The sequence below is a fragment of the Dipodomys spectabilis genome, unplaced genomic scaffold (assembly GCF_019054845.1).
Source record: "Dipodomys spectabilis isolate Male_0828 unplaced genomic scaffold, ASM1905484v1 ptg000148l, whole genome shotgun sequence".
NCBI lineage: Eukaryota > Metazoa > Chordata > Mammalia > Rodentia > Heteromyidae > Dipodomys > Dipodomys spectabilis.
In genome coordinates this window covers 5,005,950-5,028,069 of record NW_024870825.1, presented here as the reverse complement: position 1 = coordinate 5,028,069, position 22,120 = coordinate 5,005,950, and positions in this window count along the sequence as shown.

Below are 22,120 nucleotides of genomic sequence, written 5' to 3'. Positions count from 1 at the left end.
ATGAGGTAAACAGACATCTCAAATGGGGCGGACCTTATGTTCTCAGGGTAAACATTGGAAAGTATCAGGTTCACCTCACCGGAGAACACAAGGGTCTGTTGTTACATGATAGGGCCCTGGCTTCACTCACATCTCTTTGGGCCTGGAGTTTTGAAGCCCATGGAGCTGAAAAGGAAATGGTAGCGTTGATATGTTGATACATGCTAAAATTAATAAAAGGAAAGATGAAATTAGATAAACTCCCCTAATGTTTGAGGATCTCTAGGGCTATACTGCCTAACAGTGGCCATGGTGGTTAGTGAGTCCTTGAAGTATGACTGGTCTAAATGTAACTACGTGTAAACTACGAAATAGATTTTGAAGAGTTTCTATATAATAAAAGAGTAACCAATGTCTCATTAGTAAATTTTTATACTGATTACATGTAAAATGATATTTGAATATGTTGAGTTAAATAACATATTGTTAAAAAATTAATCTTACATACCTTTTTATATTTCCAGGTCATTAGAAAATGTATGCATATACACATATGTGTTGACATGTGTATATATTTACACATATGTATTGCAATATGTGTATATGTATATATGTGTATATATATATACTATACATATGATGTGTATATATATATATATAAATATATATATTTGATGTGTGTTTGTGGTGTACAATGTATTTTTCCTGCTCCAGAGGATCTTTGAGGACAGAAGCCCTTTGTATTTGATGAACAAAGAAAAGATGAGCACTTGACTTGATGATCTCAAATGTGTTCCTAAAACAAAATTTGGTAGAAGGGTGTTTTAAAACAGCTTATTATTAAACAGATCTGCTACGTCATGGGTCAAATAACATATCTTAAAACCTTAGTAATTTTTCCACCAGTCCTATTTATTTTACTGACTTGGAACAGTTTATTTTGTACCTAAGGACAGAAAAAAAAGAAGAAGGCTAGCCAAGCAGGGTTAACACTAGAGTAGACACCATTCATTCAGTATGTAGAACTTTCAGTCATTCCTACAATTATGGAAATTCTGAGTAATTGAAGTATTTGAAAGACTCATAGGATTCACTTTAAGAAAAACTATTGTTATAACATTAAATTTTAAATAACTATAATAAAGTTATAGTGAAGGGGAAAAAAAGAAAAACTATTGTTTTAAACTCCCAGGAAAATAGGACAAATGTATTGCTTTAACGGGATTTTGCTATGTGGAGTACTTAGCACTGTGTTCTAGGTAATTTCCAATATGCTGAATATTTTCTCCACATTGTTTTAGAATGGCTCTAAGTGAAATGGGTCTTTGAAAAGAAAAAGAGGAAGAAAACTTTCTTAGTTTCATAGAACTGTACTTGAAAGTATTTCTTCCATGAAGTGGACGGCACCTCCTCACAGTTGCTCAGTGTTCATTCTTCTCATTCCTGAGACATCTTTCAATTCCAGTGTACTTACCTCCATCATAGAGGAGGCCCAGGAAACATTTATTTGCCCTTCTCTGTGACTGGAAAATGTATTCCATATAATCTGAATTCACTTTACAAGCATAGGCTGGACCTCCTGCCATCACCCCAGAGGCGGGAGTACTGCTGTTTTTAAGCCTGGGTGCAGATCTCTTATTGGCTGGTGAGCAGTTAGGATAGGTGAAATAATCTAATCTGGAATATTGCTCTCCTCACCTTTTTTAATAAACATTTTGCCTCACCACAGACCTTAATATAACAGCAGTAAAGGCAAGAGAGGAAATTGGAAATGTAGCCAAGAGAGGGCCTTATGGTTCATAACAGCCCCAAATTGTGACTGTTTATTAAAACTAACACCCTTTTGTGAGGATGTGGATCAACATATCCAGTGATTTCTCTTCTTTGATATTCCTTTTATTTTTTTTTTTTTACAGCACCAGGTTTAAGTTTCAATCTCAGGGTTTAATTAAGTTTCGAAATTGTTTCTGATTGAAACGTTGACCTACAAAAAGCCACTTGTCCATAGTTTCGTCCCATCAAATTTTCCGTCGTTTATTTCAACCCATAGGAGAGGTGTACAGAGAACCTTTGCTTCTGGGGCCGCAGGGATAGGAAAGAGTTAAGTCAGGTGAAGGAAGGGAGGAGTGGGGTGACCAGAGAATTGCCTCACAAAATACAATTAAGGGCCTTTCCCAGGCCTGGGGCTCTCTGGAGCTGCTAGGGGAGAGGAGGACAGAGTACAATGTTCCCCTTGTCCACTTCCCTCCCTTTTGTTTCAGCAGCACTTTGGCTCCCACACATGCAAAAGTTTGAATTTCCTGTTGGCTCTGAGGTGAGATTTATAACATTTATTAAGGTTGCTATTCATTGTGAGTTTACTGGGCAATAAGCCTAAGAGCTTTTAGGGGCTTAATTGCCTATGTTTATGGGGGTTGCAAAGCCCCCTCAGGGTCACTGTCAGCCAGGTTGACCAAATGTGGACTTCTTCAGGTATCCAGGGAATGTGGCCTAGTCCAAAGGGAAGAGCAGGAAGAGACTGGAGGGTAACAAAGGAGGTAGCTACCTTAAAGGATTAGATTGAATTTTTTTCTGTGTTAGCTATTTTAATTCTGCTTCCTCTGGCTCATCCACCTCAGAGAAGCCACATTTGGAGTTTCCACATTTGAAGTTTTTCCTTTTTCTCCAAGAAGAAAAGAGAAATGATTTGAAATAATAGGTCATAGAGGTAGGGTTAGAGGAGGTAGGACTAGGGGCACATGCATATTACAAACCTAATAATGGACTATATAAACATTTCCTCACACACTGTCACGTTTAATCTTCACAAGAACTCTATAAGGCAGATATTATTATTTTCATTTTACAAATGAGGAAATTGAGGCCTTTAGAAATTAAATAACTTGCTGAAACTAGAACAGCTTACAAATGACAGTGTTGGGATTTAAACTGTTTTTGTTTGGCTTCCTGAGCTCAATCAGGAAGTCTCAATCATAAGTCTCTACTGCCTTGACTCCTACTTGAGCAGCTCTTTGTGTGTATGAATAGGGCATTAGAAAGTGCAGGGTAACATTTCTTGTAATGGTGGATTTTTATTTAGCATAAAAAAGACCTTTTTCACAGATCGGATCTCTTATCCTAGACATCTCAGGATAAGATAGGGAAGAACAGAGTAGAGACAACTGAGCTATAATTCTTTAGGTTGACAAGGTTTAGAGCATACCACAGTAAAATATGACACTTCAGTATGTTGAGCATGTTAAGCTGAAGGAATTTGAGAAATCCTAGCTCCTAGAAGGACCTTGTAACGCTCTCCTGAAGCAGGTAAGTAGACTATCAGGAAGAAGTTTCCATCTACACAGCATCATCTCTCTAGAGTTGAAAGAAGACCTAGGGAAATACTTGAGTTTCATCATGATTATTATTAATTTTATTTTTAAATTTTATTTTATTTATCTTTAAGATCAATATATCATTTAGAGTATGATACATCTTGATCAGTATCATTCCTTCCATCACTCTTACCCATCTCTCCCAACCCCATCCATCCCCTCAAGTGCAGCTCAGAAGAATGTTAAATGAATAAGTTTTACTAAGTTTTCTTCAGTTTACTACGTTTGACTTGTAACCATTTCTCCTATTGTGACTTCGACCAGTTTCATAACTTTCTACTGGCCACCAAACTTGCCATGACAATATAGAGGCTTGACTGTTTCATCCAGTTTGCATTTCTTTATCAAGTTTACCATGTCATCTAAAGCACATATATTTAATATATTTGTATGGTTTTTCTCTTCTTAACTTGTAGTATCCCAAAGGGGCCCCAGCCAAGTTATTACAAGGATAAAACAAAAAGACGTCTTTTTCTTCCCAAACTGGGTCACACAGGAAGGAAGAAGGCACAGACATTCTCTCTCGTCTCAGAGTGCCAACTGCAAAAGGGGCTCTGTAGTTTGATGACAGCGTTGCAAAGAGAGAGAAATATTGTGATCCATCTCATTTTTCATTTAACGAATATTTCATAGGTACCTCTTCTACGGTAGATATTGTGGTAAACACTGGGGATTCTTTGATACTCTTTTTCCTCCTGCTGTACCAAGGTAGGCAGGATGCTACCCATACTCTACTTTTAGAGGCTTTCTCAATATTCTCCAGGGTCTGACAGTGACATTTTCCCAGACTGCTTCATGGACATAGTTCTATCACCCACAGGAAAGGAAAATAAATGCACAAACAACAACAAACAAGCAGAAAGTACAGTCTGGAAAGTAGGCCTTATTCAAGGCTAATGAAATAAGTAAAATTAACAAATATGCATACCTACTTCCTATGTGTGACAGTATGCATCAGTCTGACAGTCTGTTTCAAATTGTTCTTATAAATTTATGACTGGACTGCTAACTGGCAGACAATCTACTGGCAACAGGGAACTGAGAAGTGGAGCCATCATTGTTAGAAATGTATTGTTCTGGGCATTTGTTAATTTATTGATGCAGCAGCAGAGGCAGAATCAGATTCAGTTGAAGAGTAAATTGGAATATTTTGGTGCATTCCTTTCCTTTTAAAAAAACACTTTAAAGACTATGTATTAAAATGACAAAGTCTTAAATAGGGGTCTCTTTTTCTAAACAAAAGATATGCAAATTGCAATTCAAGATTTATATTATGATAAAAACTGAAATACAAAAGAGTCATTATCCTGCAAAATGTAAAAGTACATTGCTTCATGAGTCTATAATGATATAATGGGATGTTGATGTAGTAAGAGGTGTCAGAAGGGAGACAATGACCTTAAAATTTTAAGTCAGAAACATTAGAATTGAACAGTAAGTATCTATCTACCCACCTAACTACCCATCTGTCTATTGAATACTGCATTTTAAAAAATCGAGATAAAGCACGGTATATTTTTATCTTGTAATGTTGTAGCCATAATAAGGGACAGAGGGAGGGTTGGGGAATTAATTTTCATATAACCATTCCACTTCTGAAACTGGATAAAGATTTACCTTGAATTGTGGTTTTATAGGCTTATTTCTCATAAAAATCAGTGGCGTATTATGAGGCTTGGAGACCATTCCTGGCCTCACCACAAGACCAGTTGTATGACCAACATGGGTCAGGGACTTTAGTGCTCCTTGCATAAGACAGTCTCAGTTAGTTTGTAGGGCCTTGCATAAGACAGTCTCAGTTAGTTTGTAGGGATTTCCAATTTTTAAGACAATAGGAGTGATTTCCAGTCCTGTCATTGGGCATTCTGAAAGGAGGGTGGGTCAAATTAAGGAGACTGCCATATTAGATAGAGCACGGTAGATTTATTATATCAAATTACAGAGGACCTGCTCAAAATGATAATTAGAGTTATTTTCAACCTAAGAATTCTGGCCTATTCTTAAAAGGAGAGGTGTGTTGGTGTGTGTGCACGCGTAATTGCGCGTGCATGTTTCCACTGACACTGAAGTTTAAGCAATCAAGTGATATACCACATGTGAAGCAGATGTACAGGGTTGTTCCCTCTCCTAAACACAGCAGAATGTCTGCTTTAGCTTTATTTGGCAGGAATTTATATACTTGCTTCACCATTTGATCTTAACTTAAACAAAGGACGTTGGTCTCAGCCACCACTGATTCCAGAACAACAGCTCTGCCTTATTTCTGAAAGGCAGTAGAATTGTGACACTGAGAAAATCAGATGGTTGCACAGTGTGGAAGTATCTTAAATGTTTATTTATTGTTCTAGTGAGTCAACCTTTCATTTTATTGTTTTTCAGTGTGCAATTGATTACACTGAAAGTTGTAGGCAGAAGGAAGGTAGGTTTGCACAGATGTCAGAATCTTGGCAAAGCAATTCCTGAGCATCAGAACAAACTCAAACAGGTCAGGGTCTCCAAATGAGGCCTAAGACTCACACCAACCCCTAATCATTTTCCAGTTCTGAGGGTCTCTGTCAGGGAGAGCTCATGGTTTATGATTTTTGAGCCTGTGTGAGGCTCCTTTCTATTTCATCTTGACTTAATGTCATTAGTCTTCCTTCACAGAAACCTGAGCGTTCATTTTCTAATCTATCTAGATGATACGCTGACAGCATTTCCCCTGATCCAGACTTTACCATTGATGTCTCTGCCTCTGTTAATCATTTTCAGAAATGAGATTTATAGTAAAAAAAAAAAAAAAGAAGAAGAAGGATTAAATCAATTCTGACTACTTCCAAATCTCTAGGATTTTGGGAATTCTTGACAAACACAGAAACCATGGCCCTGGGGAATACCTTTACTAAGCAGATTTTTCTCACCTTTGTGTGATGGTCTTTCAGAGTTAGTCTTCTCTCAGTGGGTCGTAGCAAGTGAACTCTCCCTGTTTTCTTTGGCAACCATACCACAGGGGCTGCCCTCCAAGCAGCTGAAGCTATTTTTGATTGGAAATAGATTCGTGAGCTATCAATTCTCTTCTCCTTCATTCTCCATCTTTCCTTCTTTCTCTTCATCCTAGGCCTAAGATGAGTACCCCTAGGAAAGGTGTCAGCCTATATCATTTAAGTATTTATCTCTTAAATTCCTCATCATGGGGTAAATGATGACATTTTTATCAGCTAGGGCCAAAGAGAAAAATTGCATCAGTCCCAACTAAATCACAGCTTATTTTCTTCCTTTTTAATTTCTCTTGTCTTCCAATGACTTCAAATAATATCTTATATGTCAGGCCTTGTGTGAGGCAAAGAGTTTTCATAAGTATAATCCTTTTCCTTCTCTCCCATTGTTACTTCTTTTGCTTCCTATTTTTTTCCTGGATGTATTTGTACTATTTTGCTTTATTTAGTAGGTATTTATATTCTTTTTTTGGGGGGGGAGGGGAGCTCTGGTCGTAGGGCCTGAACTCTGGGCCTGGGCGCTGTCCCTCAGCTCTTCAGCCCAAGGCTAGCACTCTACCACTTGAGCCACAAGGACACTTCCAGCTTTTTTTTTCTGCTTATGTGGTCCTGAGGAATCAAACCCAGCGCCTTAGGCATGCAAGGCAAGCGCTCTACCACTGAGCCACCTTCCCAGCCTGATATTTATATTCTTCCTTAGGGACCTGAAATTTTCTCTTTTAATAGTCACTGTGAATAAAGCACATAGGTTATATTTCCTTATTCTCTTCCTTCTTGAAACGCTGCCTACCTCATGAGGGATGCTATCTCACCAAATGGCAATTATCATACTGTCTTATTATTGGTCTTGTCTCTCAGAGACCAGTGCCTTTAAATCCAGGTAAACCACTAACACACTATGCCCTAAACTATCTTCAGTGCATCATTCAACTTGTCTAGTCTAGTCTAGAGCATGCTTATGTCATAATCTCTTTGGTTTGGTTTCCTATATTTGTCCCTGTACTTCCCATGATCTAAAACTTCCTAAGTTCTTCCTAAGTTTTTTTTTCTTATTGTTACATAAATTAGATACAACCTGCAACTATATTCACTCTTCTCCTCTTGGAGCCACTCTGGGTAAGAGCCAGAGATATAACCAACCTATACCCCCCAGATCTTTCCACAGTACCATCTTGTTTGGTTATTATAAGGCTTGGGTTTGGAGTAGGCAAATGGGGAAATGGGTAATGTGTCAAACATTTTTGTCTCATTTCTGAAGGTCTTATTTTCATCAAGGTGAGCAGGCCCATGTCTGTATATTCTAAAGTTACTGTGTTTTTCTAAGGAAGGCTAAGTACTTGCATATGTGGGATTTTTATCCTACACACACAAACACACACACACACACACACACACACACACACACACACACACACAGAGAGGATATTTAAGTGTTGAAGATCCAAGTTTATGGGTAATCATACTTTTCCTTTATAGCAGATATACTTAGAGGTGAAGAAGCCTCCTTGGTTTTCTTTGGACTGAAAGATTATGGGGAACTGCACTCTCCAAGTTCTCCTATCCCTCTGCTAATATACAGGAATTAGAAAATAGCTAGACTTTTACTTGTATCAGACAAGTGGGTCTCTCTTAATATTTCAACATATGAAAATTCACAAAGCAATGTCAGAAGTAGTAGTCAAAGCAGCTTATTTATTCCTTTATTAGTTGATAAGAAGAATTTAGCTGTGGGAGTAAACTAAGCAATACCACTAATTCTTGATTTAGGAGTTCCATGAGTCAGATCCCTGATGTTATGTGGGTTGGAGACTACCACCCATTCCACAAAAGGCACCTGTCATATATTGTAGGATACTCTACAATCCACTGAATGTACATGACATTATAGAAGAATTCAAAACATTATGAAAGGTAATCTTCCACTCCAGGGGCTTGAGTTGGGTTGGGTAGGTTTGTAAGCTAGAAACTACCCTATCACACTTCCTTAGATAATAAGAAGAGGTGGTGCTCCAAAGATAGGAAAGTGACTGCAACCGTGTTAGGCAAAGTACAACCTGACCTGGGTAACAACTGGCTTCATGGATGAGAGAGCTGTCTAGTTACAGGGGACCTCATATTGGTGACATTCTCTGCTGTCATCATCTTGAAATTTTCAGTAATGTAATCTTTGGATTTGTGTTTGTTTAAGTGAAGTCAAAGAAACAGTCAATTTGCACACATGAAGAGGAGATTGGGACACCACAGCATGAGTGTCTACCTGTTCTTGATTCCCTATTTGCTCACACAGTGCTCTGTTCTACTACTCTCCTACTTGATGCCTCATTTTCAACCCACCTCAACATCTCCTTTAGGAAATTTGTCTCTCCTACTTCCCTACATCATCCTATCCACATAGGATATTATCATATGGCCATTTGATTACTGCTATTTCTTCCTTCCCTTGTGAAGAATGACTACTCCTTAGTCCCGCCCTGCCTCATATTATTCCCAGACCCAGCAAATGAGGTAGAAGTACTTTGTAACTCTAAAGCACTATAAAAATGTGGAACATAATTATTCATGTCATTGTAATTATTTTGACAGCAATTAATAATGGCTTGGGGCACTGTGCTAAACTATGTGAGTATGAGTGTGTTTATATATGTGTGTGTGTAGTTTCTAATACTATATATACAGTATATGTAATAAGCTAATATATCTATACATACCTATAATACATTACATGTTCAAAAAAAAAAAACAAACCTGAGGCACAAATACCTGATAAGTGGTAGAATTAGAATTCCAAGCCAGTACCTCTAATTTTATCTTCCTATGGAGAGCTTCTGATTAATGTCATTGTAGTATATCTTTAGTTCATTGCAATGAGGACAAAGGCCTTACCCCTGTTTGGCTAAGCTGGTAGAGGAAGTAGACAGTAATAATCTTCATATTGTGAATCGCCTGCCAGAGACATCTTCTTGTTCTTTTTGTCTTATTCAGTTTTGTTGTTGAGCTTTTGGAGAACAGCCTGAGAAGTCCAATTTTGCTTAGAGCAAAGAGCGCTTACGTGCTTTTCCTTGCTCCCGCAGATGCTTGTCCTAGTGTGTGACCACCGGCCTACAGAAGTGCACTGTGATCCACTTGGAACTTCCTACCAGGACCACCCAGAAGCTGCAGCTGGGGTGGAGTGGAGGCTGCCTGTTTACATGAGAATGTGAGCCTAAGGAAATGGACAGTACCTGCTTTCTGCTCTTGGCCCAACCCTACCCCGCGGTTCCACCCCTCTCCGAATGACTCAGTGCACAATCTAGAAATATTCCTAAGTTTAAGGCTGTATTTTCCAGACATGGAGGTATTTCTTTCTCTGATCTGGGCCAAAAGGCAACTTCTCCCAGGCTGCTGTCTGCTGTCCTTGTCCCACAGAGCCAGCTGTAGTTCTGGAAACACAGATCAGACAGACTCCAAAAGTGCTGATCCTCAGATAGACTCCATTGAAAGAGCCATTTTCTTACACAAAGACTTTCTGTTGAATCCTGTCCTATGTACTATCTCTGGCTTATCAGAGAGGAACAGCTCTGAGCTTGGAAGGAAAGTAAACTAAACTAAAATAAAAACCTACCATCAACAAGAACAAAACCATGTCCTTAAAACCCTAGTCTTATCTTTTGTGGACAGTCAAATTCAAGTCTGGCCACCACCCCCAAGGGTCATTTGGTAACAGTCACAGCTGAAAGCCTTTCTAGTTAGACGAATAACAGCATCCCAAAGAGCTGACATGGTGGTAAGAGTGGCTGTAGGTACAAGGGGACTTGCACAGAGCTGAGCACAAGACCTTTATCTATACCTTAAAAGACAGACTTTTACAGGTTGTCTTACCTATTTTTTTTTTAATCAAATCCCTTCCTACAACTTTGTTTTGGAACTCTTCAAAGAAATCACAACTTAAAGAATGGCCATGCTAGCTCACTTTATAAAATAATGGGACTAATAATTTTTCAGAACATTTGCTTCTCAGTTAAGTTCATACTTCCAATGACACAGTTATTGCTTTAATTGGAGGGAGAGAGGGGGAAGGGAAGAAGTCAAGCATAGAAACAAATGCCCCCAGCTTTGGGTCTTTTCTTTCCACTGTTAGCCAGAGAGAAAGCCTGGAAGGGAAAGGAAACTATTAATTTAGCAAATTGGTATTATGTACTGGGCATTTATTCCCACACTAACTCTGTCATGAGAAAATGGAATGGGATAACACTTAATACCAACTTTCTACTGGACTTGGAGTTGCCACATTGAACAAATAAAACGTTGAAGTAAAACGTTGAAGTTATTGACCTAAGTTAAATTTCAGGTAAACAGAGAGTTGTTTGTTTGTTTTTCTTGTGCCAGTCCTGAAGCTTGAACTCGAGGCCTTGGCACTATCCCTGTTTTTGTTCAAAGATAGTACTCTACCACTTGAGCCATAGCTCCAATTCTGGTTTTTTGATGGTTAATTGGAGATAAGTCTCACAGACTTTCCTTCTAGGGATGGCTTCAAATCGTGATTCTCAGATCTCTGCCTTCTGAGTAGCTAGGATTACAAGTGTGAGATGCCAGCACCTGTCTGAGAGTAGCTGGAGACATCAAAAAACAAATCTCTCATCTGAAATTCATATTTAAAGAGATATTCTATATTTTACTTGGTGGGAAGATAGAAATAGGAGGATCTAGACCTGAGGCTGTCCACAGGTAAAAATGTGAGACCCTATTTGCAAAGCAAATAAAAGGAAAAATGAGTTCTGGTGGTAGTACACTTGCCTACAAAATATACAAACCTAAGTCCAAACTTCAGTACTTTTTCTCCACTGAAAGAAAGGCACAAAAAAGTCATTTAAGTATGATTTAAAGGGATGACATTGATCCAGATCCGTTGTATTTATATACTACTTTGTTGAATGGTACCTCCTCTTCACAGCTACATAAAGATAAATATAAAGCTTAAAAGAAAAGACATTTGCTGATGATGTAACTGATGTCAGCATGGGAAGAAAAGTCTGGATTATTATACACTAACAACTAAACCATATTGTCCCTTGTCTAACAAAGTTACACTGGGCCGGGGCACTATCCCTGAACTTTTTCTTTACCAAAGTCTAGTGTTCTACCACTTGAGGCATAGCTCCACTTCCAGAGTTTTGGTAATTAATTGGAGATAAGTATCTCAGACTTTCCTGCCTGGGCTGTCTTTGAACCTTGACCCTCAGATCTTAGTTTCCTGAGTAGATAGAATTATAGGTGTGAGCCACCAATACTTGGCCAGAGTTACTTTTTATTTAATTTTTTTATTCATCTATATAAGCTACTTCAAGAGAAAGAATTAATTTCCATTTAAGATATGATGTATTTGATCCTAAGCTTTGTATTGTGACTGAAGAAAAGAAAATATATATTGTAGATCATTTAAGAACCAGGGTACAGAAAAAATATAATGTATGTAATATAGAAGATGAGTGAGGAATGAAGGGAGGGAGGAAACACAGAAGGAGGGGGAGGGGAGAAAAGGACACTGTAGTGGTTTAGCTGTCACTTGGCCTACCTCACTGATGAGCAGAATGACTTTGGCAAATCTACTGTTTAAGGGAGCTGCCCTTCCCTCCCTCAGCTACCTATAACTCTCCCTTCATGTGAAAAACAACACCAACAAAAAGGAAAACAATCAGGAAAAATTCCAAAGAAGGTGTAATCTAAGGTAGCAAGTATTTTTAAAAGCTCAAACAATTAAAATAATTTCCTTATATGGACCTTTATAAGTACTAGACCTAAACATCATACAAAACTAGAAAGATAAGAATTCTTATCTATATTATAGATGGAAACATTGGAGCCCTAAATGAGTCAGAGACATGCTGAAGGTCACATAGCTAATAAGAAGATCTAGCTAATCTGAAACCAGGCTTTTCAAAAGCACCAACCTCTCTCCCTAAACCAAAGGAAAGTGGAGCTCCTCTTCTTTCTAAACAAGCTGAGGATCTCACCATAACACAAGCCAAGAGAGAGGTGGTTAAGGACATCAGTGAAAGGAAATCAGGGCCACATTTAATGCCATCCTCTCTTATCTCTTTACTGAAGCCAGGAGTACACATACACACTTTTCTAGCTAGCATCGAAAACTAGAAATCAGCTCTTAGTGCAAGTATGTCTAATAGTATCACTTGCAGTGTGCTTCCTCTTTTTATATCATTTTACAAAATAGAAATGATTTAGGAAGAGAAACTTGGAAATGGACACACTAAAAACACATATTTGATAGTAAAGACCTTTTGGAAGTTGCAGTTCTGTTTTTCATCTGAAGAGGCTTTTAAGAATGCTCTTTATATAGCATTGTACATCTGTATTTCAAGTCAATATCTGACTTCACTTTGCTTCTCCTATGCTGTTTCCTTTCATATCTTCCAATGGTTAACATTCTACTTCCGAAAATTATCCATTAAAATTTTATCAATTTTGTATTTTGGTGAGACAGTATGAGGAACTGCCATTGTGAAATTAGATTTTTTTTTCTTTGACATCAGGCGCCCAGTCAGCAATCCAATCCCATGTACTTCTATTGAGACATTAAGGTTTGATATAATTTGGGGCAGAAAACATTTTAAAAACGAAACAATTGAATTTTCCAGATGGTCTTGGGGACCACTTAGCTTAAGAGAATACACTTCTAAATCAAAAGCCTTTCGATCATTTTAAATATTATTTGGCTGATATTTGCTCTGTGTGTAGTAGCAGTTTGAATTTGTATTGAATGTTTGACCGGCTCATGCACACATAGATGATGTATGAAATTATTATTTCATATTTTTCTGGTGTTTGCATTGCAAGTGACATCTGGCTGACAGGGACTTGGAGAAATGGGATACGAAGTGAATGCTGCCGTTACCACAAGCATCATATTTATCAAAAGGTTTAAGGTTGGTCTGTCTTTATTTAACATATGAAACTTCCAACAGTGACTGGAAAGCACCACGTTTTGGTGTTGCATGATTTTTTAACTGATTTGTTTAGCAAAAAGAGAAGTCAAAGAATAAACACTAATTGCATTATTTGTTCTGCTCGTGAAACTCAATAGTTTACATCCCAATTTTAAGAAAGCAGATTTACTTTAGATTCGATATAATTTCCATACATTGTGCTTGTATTCAGAATTTTTTTTTTACAGATTTCATGGTAGAAAAGCATACATGGTGAGTACTATTCATCATTACTCAGAAAACGCAATGCAGGAGGAAAAATAGCTCATTGCATTTTAAATTTTATTTTCAAATTTGTGGAGGTGCAAAAACTGAAGTAAGACACGTGAAAACATGGAGTGCCATGTTTGTGAGCTCTGACTCTGTTGCAATGCACATCTATCAATATTCTCTCCTGCTTTCTTCTCTTGGAAGTCCTGGTGCAATTTCTTAATTGTCCTGACAAACATCATTTACTTATGAGATTTATGAGCTTCCTACGACAGTGGACCAATGTAGAGGCTATGTAGAGGAATCAAACACCTCCTACTCTTAGAAAGATCACAGTGCGGCAACAGGGGAGAGCAATATGAAATAACGAATTCTAAGATAAGGCTGCAGGTACCATGACAAACATACAGCATCTTCCATAAAGTGGAAACAAACTGGTCATCGTGGTCTGTCACTTGTGACAGACAGGGAAAAGGAAAAGGAAGCAGAAGGACCATTGTGAAATCCCTTCAGAATGGTAAAGGAAGACTCGTTTATTTTTCAAACTTGCTAAGTTTGGGCAAAATGGAAAGATGTCCCAAATCATTCCTCAATCATACTGTGAATATTTACTTCAATCACACTTTATAGATTGGAAAGCCATGAGATGGCAATACTATAATCATACAACGTATACATAAAAATACTATACCATGCTCCTGTAAAATATATGCATGCTCCTCATTACTGAACGTGCTTCCATGTTATTTAGAGTCTATATCTAGATTTGATGACCATAAAACAATCGGGCTGATATTCAATACTACAAACAAGCCATCAGTCTATGAGGATACCTGCTTTATTTTCCATCTCCCTTGACCACCAATGTGTTGCTGCCTTCTACTAAAAATGTGCATGGGAGAAGAAAGATAAATCTCCAATGGTCAGATTCCTGGAATGAGAATAAGACATGAAAAAGGCAATTAACCTTTATTTACCATCTGTTACCATGCTGTATAGCTCACATAAGCTTTTTCATTTATGTCCCAGAAATCCTAATTCAAGTGTTGTATAGAAGAGATAGATTATGGATTCATCTGGCTCAGAATTGTAACTTATTTTCCTGCTTTGACCAGATGAGTGATTTCCAAAAATTAGCTCATGTCTCTACCCTTAGCTTCCTTATGAATCTGGAAACATTATTACTCGTTTCTTTAATAACATTAAAGTCACATTCTATGTAAGGTATCTGGGTTGCCATAGAGGGCGTGATATAAACATGACATACCCCTCATCTTTGAGTGACAGCTTAAAGGTTGAGGCAGACCTAAAAGTGAATCGGACAAGTCCCAAGAGAAAATATTCTTCCTGATGGAGCAACACTTGGGCTGAATCTTAACTAATGAGAAGTTAAGCTTTAGCTTGCTGTTCTTTTAACAATAGTGCTCCCCAAGTAGTCATATGCTCATTATGGAGCACAATTATTCTTTTCCCTGCCCTGTCCTGAAAAGTTTTGCCAGCTAGTTTCAGTCTTTGTGCCCTGAAGAATGTGGCTTCTGATTTTTTTTAAAGATTAATACATTAACTTATTTAATAAGTGACTGTGTTGATCCACAGTGACTGGGTGTTGTCAGAGTCCTTCTAAGAGATAGGCTTAGTCCTGTCAACAGAGGATTCTTTTGATCCTACAGTCTTTTGACATTGTATTTCTGAAAAATCATTAATCTGAATGAAAGTGTTCTTGTACTTGGCTGTGTTATACAAATGGATGATAATATTAAGCACCATATAGATATATTCTTTGTTTAGAGTTGGGCTTTTCTCTATGTAAAGACACTTAAATTCCTTTCTATTGAAATCTACTAATCTAAAATTAAAGCAGGCTTAATAACACATTTTCAAATGTCTATAGCTCTTTATTTTAAAGTGGATCATACACCATTAAAATTGTCATGTGAATCAAAAAAAGAAAATTAACCATTTTTTAAAAATTGTTCTTTCCTACCAAAAATGTCACCTGAAGTAAAAGGTCACCATAAATGGAAAACTAAATGTAGCAAATATCACATATAACCTTAATTAATCTATAATACTAAGAAAGTAGTTGTCAGTGGATAGGTTTGAGAGAAATGATTATTAATAAGGGTTCTAACCTAATCAATGGATTAATCCATTGATGGGTTCATAATATGATAGCATTATTGGGAAGTGCTGAAAAGTAAAGGATGGGGTTAGTTGGAGGAAACAGTTTACTGAGGCCATATTCTTGTCCACGGCTTTTTCCTGTATTTCCTTTTCTCTGCTTCCTTTCTAGCATAATGTGAATTTGTCTGCATGGCTTCTCCACTAGGATAGAATGACACCTCTAAAACCAGGAGCCAAAACAAATCTTTTTTTTCCTGTAGGTTGTTTAGGTTATTTTGTCACAGCATCACAAGGATCTGCCCTAAAATGTAGCAGCTTAAAACAATAATTACATTAGTTCTTGAGGGCTGACAACTGGATTTAGTTGGTCTGAACTAACCATGGCTAGTGTTGGCTCTTTCCTATGTATCTATTTTCCGTTTCCTGGGACTTGCCAGTAGCTTTAGACATATCCCTCTCAGAGTAATGGCAGCCACCAAACACCAAGTCCAATTGCTTTTGAAACAGTTTACATAATTTCTACTGTCCAAAGCATGTTGTTTAGCCAGAGCCAAATCCAAGGTCTGGTAGACTACTACAGGTAAATAAATTGAGGGCCAGAGATGACAAATAGTAAATTTAAGTTGCTATGGTGGCTCATTAGTGGCCACCAGTAACAGGAGTTAATTCCTATATGTGGACTCATGGGTTTGGCACCTCTACTTTCTATGATGTAATTTAGTCTCTAAATAAAATTTCAAATGTAAAATTTAAGAACTCATCCTATTTAACTTCATTTTTTGGGTGGAACATATGAGCCACTGAGAGATGATGTTCCATATTTTTAATCTTCCTAAATAGGGCCCCAACAGTGTATCTTGAATCTTCTATTTTTTTTCCATACAATTTTAAACGTCATTGGAGACACATTTACTGAATATCTGCTATACACCACGCATGTGTCTCTCTATCCCTCTGTTGCTAAATTCTTATCCTGATTTCAGAAATGAAGAGGGAAGGAAACTCTTGTGAGTGCCTACTTTGTGACTCCCTAGATGTCTTTGTTTCTCTAAAGTATAACCTCCCCCCCACCCCAATGAGATTGTGAAGTCTTTCTACCAAAGTGCAGAACAGATTTTCTTTTTGGCACTGACCACATTCTGCATTTCCTATAGGCCAAGTTGGTCCAGGAGGCTTCAAGCAGCTTTGTAGGCAGCACAAGACCCACTGCTGATGTGGAAGGTGGGTTCCGAGGGCATTTTGGCAGCAGTATAACAACACTGCAATCACACCACTGCAAGGTCCCAGATGAATTAAAGTTGACCTTAAGATGGATTTTGAAAGCCATTCAAATAGATCTGTCCTTCTGGAAAGTTTTCAGAGTTAAAAAAAAAAAAGAAAGAAGAAAGTAATAAAATGCCTCCAATTTACAGTCCCTCCCTCTGAGATCTGCTACAAGCAGCCTCCACACTCTCTCCAGCTCTGAGTCATTATCCCCAGTGGGTCCTACCAGCCTAAGACTGATGGAAAACAAAGGAAATATGGCTTAGAGCTACTTGCATGGGATCAAAAATGGTCTCCACATTGGCCTGGGCTCACTGTAGCAGATTTGAGTGGAGGCAGATGATGTAGAGAAAAGTTAGGGCAACTTTGACTGAATCCTGGGACAGGTCAGATAGCATTTCCATATCAAAAAATAAAGAAGCATATTGGTAGGTCAAAGGCTGGCACAAAGTAAGTGCTCAATGTTAAGTTAATGGCTATCTCAATCTACTTGAGTTTCCCCATTTAGAGAAAACCTATTTGTTCAGGACCTTGGTATCACACAGAAAGTAATGCTGTAATCTCTTGTCAATCATTCAGCAAGCATGTTTGAATGTTTATTGTGATCTAAGCATCAATGACATGATGGTTTACAAAACCATATATAATTGAATTGTTACTCTCATGGAGATTTCAGTCTAGTGAAATAAATCATACATGAGTTTTAAATCTTGATTTGGCATCTAGTAGCCCTTTGTGAATGAGTTATTTTCTCATTTGTGACTCAATTTGTCTTTGATAATTAATATATTTTTGAAACACTTGGTGTATTGTCTTTGATATAATTTGAAGATGGAAAGGAGTGAGGAGTAGATGGGAAGGAGAGTCTAATGTAAGTTAAAAATTCAATCTGTTGGGTTAGGAAGTTGGCTCAGTGGTAGAGCGCTTGCCTTGCATGCCTGAGGCCCTGGGTTCGATTCCTCAGCACCACATAAGCAAAAAGAAAAAAGCCGGAAGTGGTGCTGTGGCTCAAGTAGTAGAGCGCTAGCCTTGAGCTGAAGAGCTGAGGGACAGCACCCAGGCCCAGAGTTCAGGCCCCATGACCGGACCCCCCCCAAAAAAATTCAATCTGTTATTCTCAAGCAAATACTTTGAGCAATACGAATGAATATATGCACACATAATACACCTGCCTTCTAACACTTTTAAGGGTGAATTTGGAAGGAGAGGAACTATCTTTCTAAATTAATCTTGCTATAAGTTAATACTTATGCAGATTCGTGTCCTATCTTATATGAATAATTACCTGGAGGGACTTTCTTGTAAAAACCATAAGATGTCATACAAACTAGGGTAAAGGGTGAGGGATCAGCTCCTTCCTGTCCTTAAGGGATTCTCCTCCATCCTCAGAGCCTTTCAACATCTGTAAAATGATCCATTTTCCTTCACATTCATGCCACTTATTAAGTGCTTCTTACTCAGTATTGCCTATTCCTTTGGATCCAGTGAAATCATTAGCGATCTACCATTAATCATTCTTAATTTCGTACCCTCTCCTCTCCCAGTGGACTTGTTTTAGGCCTCTCCTCCTGTACATAATCATTCCAACCTGCTATTTCTGCTTTTCTGTGGGTTTCTTCATCCATTTGAATAGCTCACTCATAAACAGCATCATTGAGACTGAAGATAAGTAGATGTACAAGTGCCTTGGTACTTGAAGCCTCCCATCTGGGCAAATCCTCATCCTCTCACTGAAGCATGTCTAGGACTTAAGTTTCCACAGCCCTCTTCAGCACAAGAGGAATACGTCGGCTCCCTCCTCCTTCCACTTGCATAGTAGTGAATATTGAATAACACCCTGGTTTCCGTAGGGCCCTATTTCAGACCCTCAGCCAGCACAAACCCAGTGCTGGCAGAACAGAAGAGTGGTGATTGGCAGAAGAAGAAGAGGAGAAATGACTCGAATGACATGTCCCACGCATCTTAAGGGCCACAGAATAAGAAAGGACTTAAGTAACAGTCGGTATAAATAAGAAATGTTATTACGAAGTAGATTTCCAAAAGGTTGCCTGTTTTCATAAAAACCAGAAGAGAGGAAAACAATGTCCTTCTTTTGCAGCAGGAGAACATTCTTCTAAACAGACAGAACAACCACTTGACAGTGGAGGTGAATAAACCCAGAAACAAGCAATCAAGTAAATTCCTGAAAGCTGTACTAGAAAACGAATGATAACAATTTACTTGGAATGGTTTGGAAAGAGACTTTCCTGGAGATGAGGTTGGGAGTGGGGTGAACTTGGACTAGACATACACACATCATCTTGGAAGTGGAAGGATCAGTAAGGGACCATACCATCTGTTTCACAGAATAAGCTCAGAATAAATTTGCCCAAGGTTACAAAGGCTAGCAAGAACCTGATATTCAAGCTCCTAACTCCGAATCCAGCACCACCTCTCCCCCAATTTAATATACAGCTTCTGTTCCATTTTGAGATTTTCATTTTTAGATGGGGGATGGAAAAGAGGGGGAAAAATAAGACAAACAAAAACCATGGATGGTCAATTTAATTGTATGGATGTATAAAACTCAGTGTTCCCTCTCAGGGAGAAGGAATAGTTAACTGGTAACTGTTAAGTCTGAAGCTGAGCACTAAACTTATACCTGTGAAGACTTAGAATTGTCTCCACATTTTGTCGCTTAGAGGACTGGATTCTACAGGCAGGCAAGAGATGGGAGTTATGTGGAAGAGACACTTACCATTTGCTCCTCCAAACACATTCTGTAGGAAGGCGTGGGATTTCACAGCAGCGAGAGCAAAACTATTCACAGCAGTACCATATGCTCCCCACCATCAGGAGCGACGGTACTGGTCACTTCACTTGGCAGGCAAAGCAAGTGAGTGGAAATGCTGAAGACCACAGTAGGAGTTTTCTCTTTGTGGGTTTTGGATGGTAAAATCTTCAATCTGTTCCACAGGCAGAAATCAGAGTGAAAAATAATTCAACACAATTTGTGTATCTGTGTGTGTATGTGTGTGTGTGTATGTGGTGTAAGAGCAAAGATGTGTGTTACTTCTAGAAAAGTTAAGAGAAAACAAAGGCCCAGTATTTACCTTGAACAGTCTTTTATAGAGGCCAGAAGTCATAGCAAATGCAAGGAGAAAAAGTCTTTACATAGCAGATAAACATAGAAAATTATATTTGGTTTAAGTTTTATGATTTCAGGGGGGTTATTTTTTTACCCTCTTAAAAAAAGTAAGATAGAGAACTTCCCAAATGCCAAGACCATTTAATAGCAGAATTACAACTGCCGATAAATGCAGCACTTTTTAAAGCCTGTCCTTTCTCTGTTATTAACTTTGTTCTTTCAGTTGTGCCAGAGAAAGCACAAGAGATAGAAATTGGCAGAAATATGGACCTGAAGAACAGAAATGCAACTCAAATGAAAATACCATAAAAAAAACCTCTAGCCAAAAAAAAACTTCTTTAATAGAATAACTTTCATCATCAAGAAAAGGTTAATTTGAATTAAAAGTAAACTTTAGGAGACCTATTATCTAATCATTATTAATTCTACACATATATGGGATATTTTCTGTTTTCTGAGTGGTTTGCAATCATTAGTTAATCCATCCAGCATGCTTAGTCTAAATTGTGTTATATGCATATAATAGATAAGGAGGGTTAATATTGACAGGCAGTGAGATGCTGACTCTAAGTAATAGACTGCCAGCCTAGAGCTAGGATTCTCTTCTTACCCACTCACTTTGTCTACAGTGGGAGCCACACCCACGAGGATTGTTCAGACAAGGATTCACCTTGTTTAAAAAACAGAGGTATATATTATATAAAAATACTTTTCCAATAATTATTTGAAGGCTCAAAGTTTTAAAGTTCCATTAACTTGATATCTACACAATTTTAGTTTATACTATAAGTAAAAAAAGATTGAGAGTTAAATTTTCTATAAATACCTTCATTGAAAACCTGGGTGATGATTAATAATGGTCTCTGCAGGTACTTAGCAATGTCCCCTGTTATAATGCATTGGAATAAATCCGTGATATAATTTTCTTCTTCATTTTCTGTTCTGTTCTTTTCTCCTCTCCCTCCTCCCCCCCCTTTCCTTCTCTTCTTTTCCTTTCCCTTCTTTCTGATCATCACTAATGCTACTTCCTACTTTTCCTTTCCTTTCTTTCTGAGCATCACTAATGCTAGCTCCTACTATTACCTGAAGTTTGCCAACTTCATTTTTTCTCTTGAGGCAACTGCTCTAAGGAAGTTGTTGTTTTTAAGTGTTCTAATGTTAAGTTATTCAACACAAACCAAATGTTGGTGCCCACCCGAGCTTGTCCACATCATGCCTGGATTAAAATTGTATAGCTTTTCATTATTTTCACTTGTTTGCTACTATCCTATCCAAGCACATTAAGTTGTGGTTTGGATAATATACCCCACATGTTTAATTAACCATTACATGAAATGTAGAAAGGTGGAACTTTAAAAATACATCTGCTTTGCTTCTAGTTTTCTGAATTTAAACACTAAATTTCTGGTTGTATATGTTTAACTTCTTTTCATACTAGACAATCCACACTAAACGTATAAACCTATTTCAACCCTTGGAATTTCCTTTAATAACAAAAATTTCATTAATTCTACAGACAGATCAATTTAACTTTTCCCTACCTTATGCAATATGTATAAAGTATATGCATGCAATAATTGTCTACTAAGCGGGTACACATAATAACTTGGTACTTACTTAAGTAGTGTTAGGGAGTTCTCTTTTATTTTTCAATTACATCTAAAAGTTCATAAATTCCAACTTTCTTCCTAGCTAGTTTACTTGGTAAGAGTTTAATTCCTTGAGATGTCTTCACTATGTCACATTGATGACAAAAGTAGAAAGATGAAAAAAAGGAAGAAAGGAGGAAAGAAAGAAAAGCAAATACAAGAAATAATCAGCACTTCATTTGGAGTCTATTCAGAAATTCTTGCACTAACTGATTAGCAAGAATAAAGTCTCCCACAGAAACACCCCCACAGAGTACATGGCCAGCCTAGAGTGATTCACTACAGCGTCATTGGGGGACATTAGGAAGCCTGGGGCTGTGATGGTGCCAGTTCATGCCTTTTCGGTGAGAAAGCATTCAGGTTACACGGAGTGTTAATCTGCCCACAAAATGGGAGACGGCTAAGTCTGCCTGGAATGTCTGGCTGCTGGTTGGCAGACGCA